This window comes from Sorex araneus, chromosome 10 (assembly GCF_027595985.1).
Source record: "Sorex araneus isolate mSorAra2 chromosome 10, mSorAra2.pri, whole genome shotgun sequence".
Taxonomy (NCBI): Eukaryota; Metazoa; Chordata; class Mammalia; order Eulipotyphla; family Soricidae; genus Sorex; species Sorex araneus.
In genome coordinates, this window is record NC_073311.1 from 27,452,272 (window position 1) to 27,466,309 (window position 14,038).

Here is a 14,038-nt window from a genome sequence, read left to right on the forward strand (position 1 = left end):
CTAAATTGAAAGAAGATCCTCCTTATGTGGTAGGTTAATCCTGCATATCCATGAATGCACTAAGAAGCAATGTTCTTTTTGCTGATCCCTTTTTTTAGAAAAAGCACGGTTTGCTGCATCTTTGTAATAATCGTGAGTGTGGAGCAGACCAGAATTGTTCTGATTTAAGTTTTTGCTTCTGCAATTGTCAATAAACATCAGTATCTTCAGTGGGGACCTTGTTGAATACATCATACTAACAAAATCAGTGACATGGTATACTATTAATAATATTTCCAATACATACTTATCTATTATTTGAGATATAAAATTAGGTTATGTCTGGTTGAAATATTTTCACTCCTCCTATAGTTTTGTTTGTAAGAATTTCTTTTATTCTCTGAAAAATAAGTGAATATAAAAGTATTTTACAAAATAAGCCTAGCTGAGCCTGAAGTGAGTCAAATCATGTAAACCTTCCAGCCTTATGTTCTAATGGTCATTTTCTTCACTCACATATATTCAATTGAATAATATTTTATAAACCACCTGTACCTTAACATGAAGATTTGCTCTCCAGGATGCTCTTGATATTATAAATTTTAGAGTTTCTTTATTGCTTAACTTTGGTTTGTATAACTGAGTGTGGCAAGTTATAATTTGACTACCACTGCCAACAGCTTTGAAAGTGAGAGTGAAAAAAATCTTCTTTAAAATCATTTAAAGATATCTTTTTTTCCCTTAAATGACAGAATTTTCTAAATCCTGGTTTCTAAAATACGTACGATTTTGAAATTTATCTGGCGGACAGCATTGCTCTGCTGCATTACATGTGGTTGATGTTAGTCACATCCTTGATGTAACATAACACAAGCTGGCTAAGGTAATCTAATGTGACACATGACAGCATTTTGAGCCAGTCTGGGATACTTGAAAATATTCCATCTTTCAAAGATCATCGACAGATAGCATGGTAAGCCAAGATTGTGAATTCTGCTGTTTTTATTTTGTGCAACCATAAAGGCAAAGTTCTGTGACAATTAAAGGGTGAATTCCAACCTAGTAAATGCTGACAAATACGAACAAAAGTTTTACTAGGATTCCCCCCCTCCACTCTTCTAGTGAAGCCGTACTAAAACTCTTTTAAATTATTAAGAAAAAATGGCTATATAAATGTAATTAGGCATTATGGCAAGCAAAATAAAATGTCTGGGATAACACAGAGAAGAGCTAATAATGTCAGTAGTGTATAAAGAGGTGGATAGGAGGCAGTTGGTACCTGCATATTTACCATTTGTTAAAAGCACTCAGCCTGAATCAAGGATCACTTTGTTAGCAGTAAAAGAAAAATAATCTAGAAACATGAGCACCCAAGCAAAAATATATGTTTTCTACATATGTTGTTGAGTTTCTCTGTAAAAAGTCTCTCTGTCTTCAGTCTAATTTATTGTGCAGGCTGTGGAGAATTTGAAAGCCATGTTTTCTTCTAGGATTACTTCAAGATCAGCTCCTTTGGTTTTAAATTTGTTTCACATTTGTTTGAGCAGAAAATACTAGCACTAATAATACCTGATGAATAGTGATGAGTTACAGAAATGAAAATAACCTGGACACTAAATTTGATAGAAGATGGAAAAGGAAATTGAACATAATATATACATCTAAGAATAAGAAGGTAAATTTGAGCTACAAGGTCAGCAAAGTTGCTCTTTTGGTTAGATTCACAAATGAAATTTAAAATAGTCTATTATTTTAGCCAAGTATGTTTTAAAATAATCTTATTTAATTAAAAAGTGTCTCAACTTTCCATGTAAGACAAAATCAATAATTCCCATGTTAGTTAATATCATGTGTAAAGTAATTGTAGAAAATAATGAACTTAATTGTAAGCTAAATACATACTGTATGCACATATACATCTATTTAACATATCTACATAAATACTATAAGAAAAATTTCATTATTATTTGAGATGAAAGTTATTTAAAAATATAACATTGAATTTTGATGAGTTGCTTAAATTAAACAAGAAGGAAATGCTGTTTTTAAAAACAATTTTAAGTAAAATAAGAAAAATTCCTAGCATTTAGGCTGCTATTTACAAATTTTTAATAGACAATTTATAATGGACTAGTGCTTACATTTTTTCTAATTCTTTTCCCTTTGAAAATCAATGATTCTTTGTGTATCATGTACATTGATTTATTTCATTCAACAGAAAAGAATATTGAGACTCAAATTGTTTGACTAATTGACAGAATCCTAATGTCAATTCAAGCTTTTAATTTTAAAGCATTGCTGCTTTTTCTTATGGCTCTCAAAAAAGAGTTTGTTGAGGTGACCCTAAAGCATAATGATTGATGCCAAAATGTATCTAAAGATTAACAAGCAAAAATCAAATAGAAGGTGGTTTGTACTTTACCAATGCTAAAAGTACACACAGACCTTTACTCTCATTTCTAGATTAATTGTGTGAAATAAGTCTGTAGCAAAATCTTTTGTGATATTTTTGCTTACTACTATGTAATGTGCTGTAATAAAGGCATAGTAATTGCCAATAAATCTAATGTAGATTTTTTTGTTTAATAGAAAAAATAGAAATATCGCTGCTGTTATAAACAGCATAGAAGAACCATAAAAATTAAAAGTTTGTCCCTAGAGTAAACTAAAGCTAAAAAGTCAAAGCTAGAAAATAAAGTATTAGCAACTAATTTTATTTGCTGGGTTGGCTTTGAGAGTTACTTCAACATTTTACAGGTCCTGTCATGAATGATCCTTTACCCTCTACTCTAGAAAAATTTTACCTCATAGAAAGAGAGAAAGGATCCAAGAAACAAGATTTTAGTACTAAACTATTCATGGGTCAATGTTTCTATTTTTTTTTTTTTGGTGGAAGGGAGACAGGGTGCAGGGGAGAGGGGCAGACCCAGCAGTCCTCATGGCTTTCTCCTGGCTCTGTGCTCAGGGATCTCCCTGGCAGGCTCAGGGAACCTTATGAGTTGCTGGGGATCAAACCTGGGTTGGCCTTGTGCAAGGAGAAAGCCTTACACACTGTATTTTTGCTCCACTCCCAAATCATTATTTCTTACAAAAAAACCCCACATGTGTTTGTACATATGTTTGTGTGTGGGGCAGAAATGAGGGGGAGAGGGGAGGGTGTTTAATAAAGTTTTCCTAGTTGAGAGAACTGAGACTCACCAAGACCAAGCACCTTGTTCAAACCAGTAGAGCTAGGGCATGGTAGAAGACGTATTTGAAACCAAACAGGATTGAGATTTGAACAGTATTATATAGATACAAATTTATGCGAACCTTACAAGAAATATCAGCAGATGATAAGAACTACCAAGGAAGGTTTATGTGATTCAGTTAGATAACAGAATATTTGTCTTAAATTATCTAGCAGTTAGGAAATCCCTGGATAATGAATTGCATGCATTTTGACCTAAAAAACTCCATGGAAGGATTTCATGGAACATGGGGTGTGCCAAAATTGAATTAATTTCATTTAATTTACTGATTGTTTTAAAAATCCTGGGCAGCATATTTAATTCTGTTGATTCTTAATGCACTTATTTGAAAAAGTGTTATTAGTTACTCATTTGCATTCTAGGAAACTATACTTTAGAACAGACTAATTCTGAATGATTGACACAAAGGCTCACCTATTACCTGACAGGAGATCAAGAAGTGGATCTCATTTTCTCGTCTCATTTTCTTAATTCCTTCAGGCACGAGGAACACATGTTTGACTCAATGCATAATGAAAAAGAAGCAGGAATCAAAAATGGGTCTAAGCTGTTCTGCTAGAAAAATTCTTGCACTTCTCATCAACTATTCTCCTCACCAACTATTTAACAGTCAACAGGAGGTAAAACTCAAATATCATGTGAGTGGTGCAAGCACTGTAGCACTGTCATCCCGTTGTTCATCAATTTGCTCAAGCGCGCACCAGTAACATCTCCACTGTGAGACTTGTTACTGTATTTGGCATACCAAATATGCCATGGGTGGCTTGCCGGACTCTGCCATGAGTGGTGCAAGAGGGTGTAATAATCTCACAGGGAAGGAAATAATTGAGATCACTTCTATGTCTGTCAGAGTACCTACAAGATTGTTGTGATAATTACATGAGAAGAAATGTGAAGCTACTTGCTGAGACTCAGACATATAATGTGTATTCTAAAGATTTAATTTTCTCTCATCCCCAACATAAAATTCAAAAGTTGTGGATTGTTGTAACTGTCTTTAATAAGCTTCCTTGTTTATTTTGCCTATGATATTTATTATAATAATTAACATAATTATTAGGTGTGAATCATTATAGAATTATGCAATTTTTCATATAATATTGGGAATATGAAAGAATCAAGTCATTTAAAAATATAGTAAGTTAAGGATATTTTAGTTCTCTTATTTAACTCTCAAGAACAAATAGAAAAATAAGACCTGGCTTTTTAAAACTAGACTCTTAACTTCTTAGAAATTCCTAACTCTTGGAAATATGCATATACACACAAATATTAAAAACCAATGACATGAATACTAGTAAGAAACCAACAAGGCAAAGCTTCAGGTAGAAGGTTGTATTTGGGATACCAGATGAGTGTATAAATTTGGTCTGGATTATATTCCGGAAATAAATCTCTCAGGAATTATGCAAACTTTAGCACGAGAGGAAAATTCCCTATTGAATGTTTCTGAAAAGGTCTCTTTTCTATGTCATGTGGTCAAAGCCAGCAAGAGTTATGTATGAGTAATGGATTTGGTCTTGAAGATTTTTGGATGAATCTTTAAGGAAAAGCCAACAAGTCTTGCCTTCCCTCTAAGAGATCAAAGACACCACTGTATTTTTGGTATGAAAAATGGTTTTACCATGGTTGCCAAAAATATGCTCTTTCCCCATCAGCTGTGTAGATGCCATGCCATGACTGACAGCCCTTGCAGTCAATTCCTCCAGGGTGGCTGCTTTTCAACTCAATGGTTGTGTTTAATTTGAAAAGTACTTTAAGTTCCCTTTGGATGAAAGTTATAACAGTGCAAAAATAGTTCTTCCCTCAGTTAAGAGTCAGTCAACAACTCCCACTGTGTGAGATGTCACTGTTGCACGAAGCAACTCTTTGTGTATTCATAGAATAAATTTGGTCTTAAAGATTCAGTTCTGTTGATTCACCTAGTTTCTTCACAAGAAATTCAATGGAAAAAAATTAAATAAAATGTAATGAAGATGGGGCTGGAGGGATAGCACAGCGGTTAGGGTTAGGGCGTTTGCCTTGCATGCAGCCGACCCGGGTTCTAATCCCAGCATCCCATATGGTCCCCTGAGCATCGCCAGGAGTAATTCCTGAGTGAAGAGCCAGGAGTAACCCCTGTGCATCGCCGGGTGTGACCCAAAAACCAAAAAAAAAAAAAAAAAAGAAAAAGAAAAAAGAAAAAAAAAAATGTAATGAAGGCACAATTGTTTAAATATTTTCACAAACATTTTTCTGGGATATTTTTATAAGTTTTTTTGGTAAGCCATCATTCAATATGTAAGAAGTTAAATGGGTGTTACCTCCTCATTTTAAGTGTAAAATAGATTGAAATACATTTTCTTCAACCAGTGTTCAGAGTTCTGAAATTCACTACAAAAATGGAGACAGATGCAGGTCAGATTTTATTAAGGAGTAGTAAAGTATACGTAGAAGATAGACTCCATTGTGATATCAAATATGTGGAAAAAAACTTGAGAAAACATTTATTTGTAATTTAGCGTGTTTTAAAAAATGTCAATATTTCCAAGTATTAAAAATTAAATAATAAAAGTAATAAATAAAATGAAAATAATTTATTAATACAAACAGAAAAACTCACCTCTATTAGTAATTTGTTGGATCTTGTTCTTTTTTGGGAAACCATGTTGGGACCAGCCACACCCAGAACTGACTGGGGAATGAGGATTAACCTGAGGATTAAACTTTCGGATTGCACATGCAAGGCATGTGTTCCATCTCTTTTACTCACCCTGGGAACTACCTGTTTTTAAATTGAATGTTAATATATTTAAACATGAAAAGTCCAGTTTACTCAAGAAGAAAAGAGAAAACAATAAAGGATAGGAAAGGAAAAGAAAACATGAAAAATAAACCCCACATAAAACATCTCTTGCTAGGAGATACCTGATCTTACACTAGTGTTTACAACTTCAGATTTGCATTATTCCTAGCTCTCCCAGAAGCTCGGCTAAATAAATTAAATAATATTAAATGAAATATATAAGCATTTTTATTCTGTAACTTATAAAACTGAGGACATGATATCCTGAATGATTAGGACTAATTGATGCCTGCATACAAAGGTTAAATTCACCAGAAATCTCCCTTATTATTTTTTTTAAACTTCAGTTTGCAGGCACTGGTCAAGATCAGAGGTAAAAAGGAATTGCCTGTTGTGTTAATTGATTCAGAAGTATGTTTTCTGCTCACTTTTGATGCCATAAAATGAAATTCAACCGTTTGGAATGTAAACAAAACAAGCGGTTATTTCGGTGTGGTACCCTCCTAATCTAGGCAAGTTTTCAGTATGCCAGTGAGCATTCATTTGTTCTTTCTTTGGTATTGTAATTTGGTCCATGAGTATTTTTGTGGATATGTAAAAAGTTCTATTCAAAAAAGTTAAGTAAAACACTTAGTTAACTTTGAAGATTTTATTGTCTAAAATATCTGTCTACTTACCTAATTAATGAATATTTTCAATTATTTTTTTCTAGTTACTACCAGTGATGTCACTGTAATCTATGGGAATAATAGTTAGACTATATTCTACACTAAACACGCTATTATTCTAAAATATGTAGTGCACAGTTTTGCTTTAATTATCAAACAATATGAACAATGAAGTGCATAAATATCAAAAAACTAAGTTTTGAAGTTCACTTAAGTAATTTAAATATTATCAAACATATCTATAGTTTTTAACCATAATATTGGTTATCTGTATATGTATACAATTTCTAAACTGAAAAGTAATAGATGTTTCTAGTTCATGATTGAAAATACCCAGGATCTAAACACAAGCTTATATTCAAATCACAATCTAAGATAAATCTATGATAGAGGAAAAATTAGGCTCTCTAGTTGAGAAAGTACTGCACTGAGTTTAAATTTTAATTTAGATTAAAATAATTCAAAATTACTACATATAAATCTTTTAAAGTATTTGACTTGCCTTATCACTATTGCTTTTATCATGATCAAGAAATACTTTCTAAAATGTTGCCTTAAATTGGTCTGATATTCATAATTTTTTCTGCCATTAAGAAATCAAATCCTTCCATTGACAACAGCCCAAACTAATAAGGTTTACACATTTGCTCCTAATAGTGTATTTTTAGACTTATTATTTGTGAGTTAGAATTCAATGAAAGTTATTAATAGAAGTAACGGACAATTTTTAATCATGCTACAGCAAATTCAACCCATTTTATATATTAATTCCTAAAGTGTCAGTTAAATCCCAATAATACCATCCTGCTACACTAATGTCATTTGATGAAAATGCATGATAATTGTTCACCTTACACCTTTATGGTCTTTTGCATTCTCTAGCATAATCTATCATTCCTTGACGATAGCTCATTATACTTAAGAAAAAAAAGACGTATGAACAGCAGTTTGAACACTGCATAAAAAAGTAGCATACTCTGAAAATAAAAACAGTAACCTCTCTAAAATAATGTTTTATTTATCACATACAAACGTGTTTTCCTAAGAATTATTTCCAGTATGGGCCACCATATGGAAGCAGAAAGCCATTATAGAAATGAACTAAGATGGTTTGTATCACCTGCATAACTTGTTTTGTTCTATGCCTCCAGGCTTCAAAATCCGCTTCCCATACTTTTTTTCCTTTCTTTAAAAATAATGTACATCAGTTTAATTTATCCCAGGTCCTGACAGAAGGATCAGATTTTAAGCATTTAATGCTGTGGTTTCAAATCCAATTTCTCAGTGTTCATCGTTTCAAAAGTTGTAGAATTCAGTTTTTGAAAAGGTTCAAGAACTTGAGGAGGATTGGCATACTTTCTAAAATCCCACATTGATGTTAAAGGCAGCTCTGTACCGGAGAGGGAGTAGTTAGGTCTGAGTTTTTCTATAGTGCTCCAGGAAATACTAAAGCCTTTGCCTATTCTAACAAGAGCCTCTTCTTACTGGTGTCAACTTAGGAATAGTTTTCAAACTCATAAAGCATATCAAATAAATAACCTATTTACAGAATCTTTCGGAACTAACACTGATTGGTTGGTACAATTTCCTAAAAAGAGGGTATCAATATATCTCCTTAAGGCTTGATTCCACCGCATGCGTTAGGAAACAGCTTTCCCTGAGACCAATAAGGCACTACAGCTCTAGATGCTCACACAGTAAATTCATTGTGGGCTCTCTTTATTGGTGGGGTGGGCTGGGGGGGTACCCCGAAAGGTCAGGAGTCCAGATTGCTTCAAATAAACATCCAGAATCTCAGATGCTTTTTTGAAATGGGACCAAGTTTATTTGAAGCTCTTTTCTGGTTTGGAAATCAGGCTGAAAATTTCACAGAAACAGATTTTCTTGTGAGATCTCAGAATGTTGTGGTTTAAGTAAAGTAATAAACAAACTTGAAAAATGAAAGGCAAAATTGGCTCAAGCTCACCTGGTTTCATTCTATTAAATGCCTGAAACTGAGTGGCATTGTACAGTATTTAAAAAAAGGAAAAACAAGAGTTTGGCCTGGGTTTAGCCTAGGATCATCAAACATTCCTGCTGGGAAGGTTGAAGAGAACTTTCTGTCACTCATGACTCCTCTGTCGTTATGTTTCAATAACATTTCATCAATTTTTTTCTTAACTTTCAGTTCGCGAGACTTTAGTATTAATCTTCCATTTTAAATTGTTAATGAGGAATAATTATATGGCCTTTTCTGAAGTGGAATGATTTTTATTTATTTGATTTGATTATGCATAAATAACATGAAAAAAGCAGCATACATAACATGGAAAATAAGGGAGAACATTTTGAATTGTTAATATGAATAATCATGTTTGAATCAATACTTTTAATATATCATATCACTTACTTGTTAGAATAAGTCCACAAAGAGTGTTTTATCAATGTATTTTAGAATGACAAAATAAGTTTAGGACATTATGGCCACTTGCCCAGTTGTGTAGTTAGATTACTTCTATCAAATAAGTGGCAGAGAAAGGATTGAAGCCAAGGATAGCTGACTTCAAAGTCCCTACACATAAGGTTTCTGAATAGTAGTTGAATTTTCAGAGAATTTTTTTTGGGGGGGTGTTACTTGCATCTTACCACTAACTTTAACTCTAATGTGATATACATGCATACACACACACACATATATATGTGTATATATATATGTAATACATATATGGAGAGAGAGAGAGCAATTGTTTTGTAGCTGTTCGATTTAAATACGATTTTTTCTCTAGTTAAAGCCTGTTATAATGATCATGTCTGAGATTTGTAAAACACTGCATAAAATGAAAGGGCCTTTGTGTTTGCTATCTCATTTTGGTCCTTCCAACAAAATTGGAGCTAGTATCACAGATGCAGCATCTTAGTCAGCTTGTACAAAGAAAGAAAACCGAGGAAACTGAGGATTCATAGGATTAAGCCATTTTCTTAATGACAGTTAAATAAAAGACATCCAAGAGAAGCTCCAAGTCAAGTCTTGAAGCTATGCAAATTGCACTTTTACAAATCAACACATTCCAATTTCATCCTATGGTCAGCTTCGAACAACCTATTTTATGTGTTCATTTTTACGTCTCTTCAAATAAACTCTTTTCTTCCCAGTACTTTTGTATTTTTAAGCCCTGCACATATATTGTGCTGCTGATAGAAAGCGCTCTCCACTCACTGATAAAATCCAAACTACTTTTTGCAAAGCCCAAAATAGTCTGGACACATGATACCAAAGCTGTTCTTGTGCTACCCATTTAAGTTATGTATCAAGTCTAAATTTAATCAAGGCCACATTTTATTTATACATTTCATGCATTAAACTCATTTAAACTTTTAGTCAGATTTCATTAGAAGAAATACTACCGTGCACATCATGCAGTAGTAAAGCTAATGTGCTTCAGGAATTTGAAAGGAGTTAGAGATCGCGGAGTCTGATTTCAAAATTTCTTTTTCTTTCTCTCCTCAGTGCTTGCAGCAGGTCTGTGAACGGCACACAGTTTGTTTCCTAGGACACTAATACAGTCAGCATGCTCTGTACAAATGTGTAAACACAGACATTCCCTGTAATCAGGGAGGTTGGTGTCTTAAGGCAAGATTATGTTTTTTTAGGAAATGCAATTTATGTTGAGGATTAAGTTTCACTAGCAGACTGATAACGTCTGAGGTTCAGGGAGATGATAATAAGTATTGTGTCCCCAAGTCCCTGCCCGACATCTGAAGTCTTCGATCGTTCTTCCTGGAGAGCCTTCATTCTCATGATCCCAAGAAAAATGATTTAGATTCTGCATTTCTTAGAAAGACGAGAAAGGTAAGTGATAGGAAAATCCAAAACACATTTTTCAAAATGTAAAGCATCTACAATGTTCATTGGTGGGTCCGAGGAAATTCGAGCGACAGGAGTTAAAAATACAGATGACACTGGGGCTAACAGCCTTCTTCGCAAGTCAGGAAATTTAAATTTATGTTGGGTATTTTGGTATTCTTGAGGTTGAGGTGGGGTTGCAGAGCAAGTTCCACGTGATTCTTATAACATAATCATTTTTGTCTGCTTGTGGCATGGCCCTAATACTCTAAAACAAGTTAAATATATGACAATTATTCTCTCTCTATGTAAATGAAAGTTGAAATAAATCTATCCAGAATATCAAATACACCCTCTCTAGAAATCTTTCCAAAATGTGGGGGGCAGGGGGGATTTTTCAAGTTAAAAAGGCCATTTCTATGCCAAACATGCACATTTTGTTTTTTTGATTTAAACTGAATTTATGGGTTTTCTCTCTCTCTCTCTCTTTCCTTCCTTCCTTCCTTCCTTCCTTCCTTCCTTCCTTCCTTCCTTCCTTCCTTCCTTCCTTCCTTCCTTCCTTCCTTCCTTCCTTCCTTCCTCCCTTTCTTCCTTCCTTCCTTCCTCTCTCTCCTTCTTTTTTCCTCTCTCCTTTCTTCCTCTCTGTTTCTTTCTTTCTCTTTCTCTCTCTCCTCTCTCTTTCTCTCTCTCTTTCTTTTTCTCTTTCTCTCTCTTTCTCTCTCTCCCTCTCCTTCCTTCCTTCCTTCCTTCCTTCCTTCTTTCCTTCCTTCCTTCCTCTCTCTCCTTCTTTCTTCCTCTCTCTCTGTTTCTTTCTCTCTCTCTTTCTCTCTTTCTTTCTCTCCCTCTTTCTCTCCCTCTTTCTCTCTCTTTCTCTCGTTCTCTCTTTCTCTCTCTCCATCTCTTTCTTTCTTTCTTTCTTTCTTTCTTTCTTTCTTTCTTTCTTTCTTTCTTTCTTTCTTTCTTTCTTTCTTTCTTTCTTTCTTTCTTTCTTTCTTTCTTTCTTTCTTTCTCTCTTTCTTTCTCTTTCTTTCTCTCTCTCTTTCTCTCTCTCTTTCTCTCTCTCTTTCTCTCTCTCTTTCTCTCTTTCTCTCTCTCTCTCTTTCTCTCTTTCTTTCTTTCTTTCTTTCTTTCTTTCTTTCTTTCTTTCTTTCTTTCTTTCTTTCTTTCTTTCTTTCTTTCTTTCTTTCTTTCTTTCTTTCTTTTCTTTCTTTCTCTCTTCCTTTCTCTCTTCCTTTCTCTCTTCCTTTCCTTCTTTCTTCTTTAAATTACCCACTCCTTTTCTGGAAACCTCCAAAAGTAGAGATCTGAGGTTCCTCACCCCACCAACCTTATACACAGTGATTCTCCGATCACTCTACTTCTCTACTTCTGGTCAAACAGCAGATCTTCCTCCATCTTTAAGTCATTTTCCTTCCCCCAAATGAATTGAGTGCTCAGAACTTAAACTTTTTTTTTTTTAAACTCCAAGGAAAACTGAAATGCTTTTAAATCACGGTAACAGGTCTTGGATTGGGAGAGGCCTTACCACGAAAACCTCAATGTGCCTGGGCCGTGACTTTGGGTGCAGAAGTGCCACCAAGCCGACTGAAGGTGCATGTGCTTATTTGTTCAAACATATTTTCGAAATCACTTATTTGTGTCAAGGAGAAGGAGTGAGCTAAATTGAGCTGTGCTCAGAGTGAATTCCTTATGTGGTGTTACAATAATCTACCGCTGTTAGACTGGAGGGCAGAGTATCCAGCCGAAGAGCCCAACTCAAGACTCAGCCTTTCTGCTGTTTTCTTCCCTGTTTGTCAAAAGAAAACACATTGCAGTTTGTAAAGTGAATTCCTTTGTTACCCCCTCCCCGTGCCTCCCCCCACTTGCCCTCCTCCTGAAAGTCCCACCTCCTCTAAAAATAGAAGTTTATGATGCTCAGTCGAATTTCAAGACCATTTATGTAAAGAATGAATGTTCTCTAGCCTGGGATGCAATTGAACTTGGATTTTTAAAAATTGAATCACCCTGAGTTATAAAGTTGCTAAGTTATTCATAACTGAGTTCCAGGCTCGCAGTGTTCCAATGCCAATCCCTTCACGAGTGTCCACGTCCCTTCACCCGTGTCCCCAGTGACCCTCCAGCACCCGAGCCTGCCTCTATGGTAAGGCACTTGATAGCTCCTTCTGGCTGCCCAGGGCTTCTCCAGCGTCATGCTGTGCTGTTGCCTTTTGGCATTCCCCTCCTGTGTTTCTTCATATCCCGCAAATGAGAGAGACCTGGGTTTTTGTGCCCCAATCCTCTTTTTTTTTAATTTCTCGCAGAGTCGATGTTTACAGTCAAGGATAAAAGCATTGAAAGTAGGCGCTGAAATGGAAACTCTGACACCCCTTAGCTGCGTTCCCGCTGCCTTCACTGGGGAGAAAAAATATTGCCCTTGTCTAACTTACCTTTTTCCACGAGGTGTAAAGAGCACCCTACACAAAGTGAGACTATGAAACCCAGGGCTGTGACTGCTCGCGTGTTACTCACATCCACGCCCGTCCTTGGGAACTGGCGCTGGGCTGAGCCCGCTGATTCCAACCAGATGGGCCCGCGCAGGGCGGCAGCGCGGGGTTTCCTCTGGGGTGCCCGCGCAGTGTCCGACTGGCTGCCCAGCCTGCCCAGGCAAAAGAAAACTCTGAGATCTCCAGTCGGAGATTCCATCCAGATGCGGGCGAGGTGATAGATCTAAATCAGGAGTCTTGCTCGCACTGGAAGTTAAAACAATCCTTTTGAAAGCTTTCCAGGCTGCTCTAAGCTTGTGTCCACTGGGTGGCGCACAAAGGCCGTCAGATGGAAGCTGGTTTACAGACACCCCCCCCCCCCCCCGCCCCCATCAAAGCTGGAAAATCTAACTTTTCAAAACTATTTTAAGGGTGGATTAATTTCGAAGGACTTCTTTTCTAATTAGGTGACACATTTATAATGTCAAATGCCACTCAGACAGCATTCAGACTGCCCGATGGTGCCTGATTCCACATCATAGTATGTGATGACATTTTTTGAGACCTGGGGAGTTCATACCGGAAACTTCAGTGAGAATAAATAGATACCTACATGTATAACTTAATGTATGACTGAAATGATCAATGGACTTTAAATTCTCTACAATTAAGTTTTTCAAACGTATTTTTTTTTCCCTTTCAGAAGAAACTTGTCTCAACTATCTTAATAAAAGCTCTAAAAAATACATTATTTCCCTTGGTAGTAGTCCTTATGTATGGTCCGTTATATATTATTGCATTTCCGGAATTGTAATTTTGGGACTTTATGTATTATGGACCCACTGAAGATTAATACTACTCAATAAGAGAGTCAGAGTAAAATTTTTTAAATATATACATATATATATATATTTGTTTCCATTATAAGTGGGAAATCTTATATGGAACTGGAGATCCCAGTGGAATATAATCTAAGCTTGTATTGTAATTATTCCATCCCCCCAACTTTTTAGCCTGCAAAGCTCATGTTTTCTTCCTTGTAGCATTTATTTCTCTATTCTGTGCATATC

General features: G+C 35.4%; 1 pseudogene; it reads right to left on the minus strand.

Annotated features, from left to right (window-relative positions):
* Nucleotides 1-13,188, minus strand: part of LOC101551803 (E3 ubiquitin-protein ligase RNF181-like) — a 37,192-nt pseudogene extending 24,004 nt beyond the window's left edge.
* Nucleotides 13,189-14,038: the final 850 nt, after the last annotated feature.